We start from the raw sequence: 5,226 nt of genomic DNA, 5'->3' as shown, positions 1-5,226 counted from the left end.
TTACACTAAAGTAAATATTTAATTTAATAAAATAAAAAGGCTATGAACCAAATATTTTAACCAATAATGGGTTATAATGTTTCCATCAGGTTAAGTTTTTCTGTATCTCCATAATGACAACTTGAATTTTTAATATATTCGTCTCTATTTATTGGTGGATTGTTGAAAAAGAAATGCTTAAGAATATCTAGAGCGGAAATGCAATTAGCTAATTAGCCTTACGTTGTTGTGTGTTAGTTTAATTTTTTGGTTTCTAATTGATGGCCAAAACAATGCAGTTATGGGGTTGGGCCTCTTAGTTGGGTTGTATTTAGCATGCCGCGGAAGTTTTAAGGAGGACATACCTAAGTTCCAAAGGCATCACCAGCAGCAACCACAATTTGCTGCGCTCACTATAGTAAAGTTCTTGAATGATATCGAAAATGAGAAGCCAATCAGATTCACTCATCAGCAACTTCGAATTGCAACCGATAACTACACCAATTTGTTAGGCTCGGGAGGTTTTGGAACAGTTTTCAAAGGAATTTTCAGTGGCACCATGGTGGCTGTGAAGGTTCTGCATGGAACTTCTGACAAGATCATTCAAGCACAGTTTATGGCTGAAATGGGAACGCTTGGTAAACTCCACCATTTCAATCTTGTTCGCTTATATGGATTTTGTTTTGGAAAAGACTTGACAGCGTTGGTTTATGAGTGCATGGCAAATGGTTCTCTTGACCAGTATTTGTTAAAAGAAAACAATACATTAGGGTTTGAAAAGCTTTTCATGAGATAGCGGTTGGAACTGCAAGAGGCATTGCTTATTTGCATGAAGACTGCCAACAAAGAATTATTCACTATGACATTAAACCGGCCAATATTTTGTTAGACCGGAATTTCAATCCTAAGGTTTCCGATTTTGGTTTGGCAAAGCTTCATAACAGGGATAACACTCATATATCTATGACCGGTGGAGGAGGAGGCAGGGGAACCCCCGGTTACGCTGCGCCGGAGCTATGGATGCCGTTCCCGGAAGTAGCACCTTTAGGGACACCAGGGGAGTCAGGAAGTCCTAAAGTCGCAACTCCACTACCTGCCTTAACAAGAAAAGGATCTGCGAGGCCATGATAACATCCTTCAAATTTGATGATCTTCTCATTTTCGGTATAAGCTCGAGCCAGACGAATTACACCCATTCTCAACTCCCTTAAACCATTTCTTCCTAATCTCTTCTGACTCAGCCTTCCAAAACAGTACCCCATTGATGTAAGTTTTGTGATTTGTTCCTAATTGTAAGACTTATGGGGAACAGACTTACTGCAAATTGTCAACTGCTAAGAGAATGTTCACATGATTAATATACTTACAACAACAACATTTACAAGGGAAGTCTTCCAGCATTCTGGAGTCCTATCAGAGATAGCTCTATTTCCTGCTTGAAGAATAGGCTGCAATCATATTCATAATAACATAGTAAGCTCAAGCATTTCAGATAAAGTGATCCACTATTAGAGTTCAAATTAGATGATGCATCATACTAAGATATGAATCAACTTAAACAGGTTTATTGAAAACAAAAGACATTGCAACAAATAACATGCGAATAAATGGACGCTTTAAAACAAATTTAGAAGTGCTATGTAAGGATCAAAAGGATGATCAACAATGCTCTGTCAATTATAAAGTCTAGTGTCTTTGTTAATCCCTACATGTATACATATATATAGCAATATTAGTCAACATTCAATTTTGACAAAATAAATAAACATGAAATAGGTGATGCTTTTTTAATTTGTTATGCTTACTTTCATTTGGTCTTGATCAGATGAAATTACATAGTTATATGCACTAAGCAAATTGAGGGCTTCATCTTCCTTAGATATGCTGGTGCTAAAAACTGTATTCTTTCAAGATAAGGTTTAGAGATCTCAATCAGAATCTAATTGGGTTGACTGAATTAGAAAGATATGAGAAAACGCTATATTCTGAGGAAGAGAAGAATGGTACATTAGGGTCTGAATGATATAAACAAACTCAAATTCATTAACCTTGATTTCAAATTTATACCCTCCAAAAAGATAGAGAATGAACTATGAAGTGTTGTTTAGTAGTGTTTACCTCTGGAAGCATTTACGAGAGCGAAGAAGCTCTGTTCAAGGTCATGGATGAAATCACCTTGCTTCTTTGACAAGAAGAGCTTGATGCGACGGTAGCTCTCAAACATGGTTCGAACCTCATCTTTGTTCCTCTGCTTGGTGACGACCTCATCCTGTGACAGAGGCGGAGGAGGAGGAGTAGGCAGACGAGCTAGGGTTTGAGGAGATTGTGGCGGCGGTGCTAGCGGCAGTGGTGTGGAAGTGGGGATTGCGGGAGAGTGTCGTGCTTTCGCTTCTTCAATGGCTGCTCGGCGGACGCCATTGGTTATGGTTAGTGCCGCTGAAATCGGTGCTGTAGTTTTATAAAATCGCGAAGGTAGACGAAGGCGACGAAGACGGTGGCGGAGAAATGCACATTAGGGTTCGAAGGGAAACGACGCGAGCAATACATAAAAGAGCCGGAAAGGGGTGTGACGAGACAATGGAAGTTCAGTGCAATGGAGGTTTGGTGCGGCGGCGGTGCAAGGCTGAGAAGCGATGCTCTGTGACGCACAGTGAGAGAAATCGAGCAGAGAGACAGAGAGAGAGAGGGGATAGGAAGAGGAGAGAAGAAGATGAAGAAGGTTAATCCTTCAAAGGCGTGATGAAGAACAATTTTGGTTCTTTGTTTTTTAATATATTTAAAGCAGATGAGAAATAATCATTAGAAGAAATATTAATTTTATCTCTTAAATTTTTTAGCTTTGACAATATTAAATAATTTATATTAAAATATTTAGATAATTCGAAAACTATTATTTATACTATAACAAAATAACAATATACAAAAAAAAAATATGGGAGTTTGATGTTCAATTTTTTTTATTCAGTAAATTCTGCTTGACAGTTGTTATATAAAATATTTATTTAAAAATATTGGTAATTTTTTATTTAATTTATACGGTAAATAATAATGTTTTATGTAATTTTATTTTATTTAATATCAAATAAATTTATATTTGAATTTTCTTTTATTCTTTTTGAATTGAAATAGTCTCATTGCATGATTGACAACTTTGATTTCTATTATAATAACTATTTTTTCTATTATTTTCTATTTACTATTTTTTATTTTTGTCATAATAACTATTTTTTTTATCTATACCAATATATAATGGGATAGAAAAGTTTGGTATCTAATTTCTTCTCCCTATTTTACCCCTATTTCTTTTTTATTTTTGTTACACACTGAATTCAATATAACAAATTGTTACCACGTCCTCAATTTTTTATTTTTTTATAAAAAAAGAATTTATCTCACAACAGAGTATTAAACTGATTCATTTTCAACCCACGACATATTTTAAAACTGATTTACTTCCAATAAAAAACTGCTCCCACTACGTACTCAATTTAAAAACTGAAACCCCAACAGAATTAAATACTTTTTTTACTTTCAATTTTGGTCTCGCAAACCTTTTTCTTTTCTGCATCTTGCTATCTTTCTGACAAATAGAAATGGAAACTTCATAAAATCAACAATCACGTCAACGTCGATCCACTTGAACAGAATATGCTAGGCGGAAACTTCAGAAAATCAACAATCACGTCAAGTCGACCTACTTGAACAGAATATGCTAGGCGAAGAAGACAACATGATCGAAGAATAAAGACAGCAACTCATCGGGAGATGATTCAACAAGGAAAATAAGTTGTCATATCAACTGACTCCAATTCCAACTCCAATGCCAAACGCAGGTAGAGGTACTCGATTAACTACAAACATAGGAGTAGCCTGATTGACTACAATTAGACAAATGAGCAGAACCACCACCCATCATCAATTTGATACCGGTAATACGATAACTAATTTTCTTTATTATGAATTCAATTAGTTTTTAATAATTATATTTTACTTTTGAAACATACAGAAATAGAAACGCATGACAATGGAACATGCACAAGTAACAGAAATCTATAACAATATATAATGTGGATACAGAGTTTTTTTATCCAAATTTACTTTAGATAAAAGAACTTTCACCGTTAACAGCAAGTGTTCTCCTATCTTATTTTTATTCTATATTTCACTAATAGTTGTAGAAAACGTAACATCTTCTTCAATTCTTTATTCCAATAATTTATCCATTTAATTAATTTTATCCGTTTTTAAATTTTCTTACTTCTCTTTTCAAGTCTGAATGTGCTTCTCTGTATGTAACAATTATTTGGATGAATTTTTGTAATTTTCTGAACTAGATAATGACTATGCCAAATGTTAATTTTCGACGCCATGTATGAAAGGAGGAAAAAAATAATTAGGGGTGATAAATAATTTTTTTATGGATCTTATCGTTTTATTTTTGGTATATTCTTTATGTGAATAGTTTATACCAAGTTTGATCTCATTATTCAATTTTTAGTGCTTCTCCTCTCACCATTAGGTGCACTCTTCTATATTATTACTGTTGCCATCATTCTCCTTCCTTGAATATCGTGATTGTATCGTCTCCATCTTTTCCTCGCTTTCATTTACTACAATTGCAAATTTTATACCATTTCACTGCGTATATTAATTTCACGCATAACTTTCACCTTCATTTTCCTTTCTCTTCAGTTTACTTACCAAACTGTATTCATTCTTATATATTTTTAATCTGTCTTTCACATACAAAGTTTTCTCTCATCAATTTAATTTTAAAAAATGATTATTTTTTTATCTGATATTTATTTTTTAATTTTTTTTGACATGTATATACCTATCAATAATAAACTGAAGAACTCTCATAAATTATTTTGTTAACTCATTTTTATATATTTTTAATTTGTCTTTCACATACAAAGTGATGAACAAAAATAAGAGCTGCCATAATGGTATTATGGTAATTGATTGCGGTTGTGGTTAATAGAAGAAGAAAACAAGAAAAAATAAAAACAATACAACATAATAGTGACGGTGAGACGATAATACTAATAGTTATCCATGTAAAAAGAATGATAAGAAAAAATGATAGTGTATAATATGATGAGATGATATAATCAGAATAAAAATTAATAATTTATAATTTTAAATAAAACTAAAAATAATTAAAGATGTTTAATATAAGATTAAAAAAATATTTTTTTATCTATTCGAATTATACATAAAAATAAAGAGTATTTTGAATATAAA

The 5,226-nt window shown here is 32.8% G+C and overlaps 1 pseudogene; it reads left to right on the top strand.

Annotated features, from left to right (window-relative positions):
* Positions 1–1,360, top strand: part of LOC107639206 — a 3,204-nt pseudogene extending 1,844 nt beyond the window's left edge.

This window comes from Arachis ipaensis, chromosome B04 (assembly GCF_000816755.2).
Source record: "Arachis ipaensis cultivar K30076 chromosome B04, Araip1.1, whole genome shotgun sequence".
Lineage (NCBI taxonomy): Eukaryota > Viridiplantae > Streptophyta > Magnoliopsida > Fabales > Fabaceae > Arachis > Arachis ipaensis.
The sequence above is the reverse complement of the archived record's forward strand: the minus strand, read 5'-3'. Positions and strand labels throughout refer to the sequence as shown.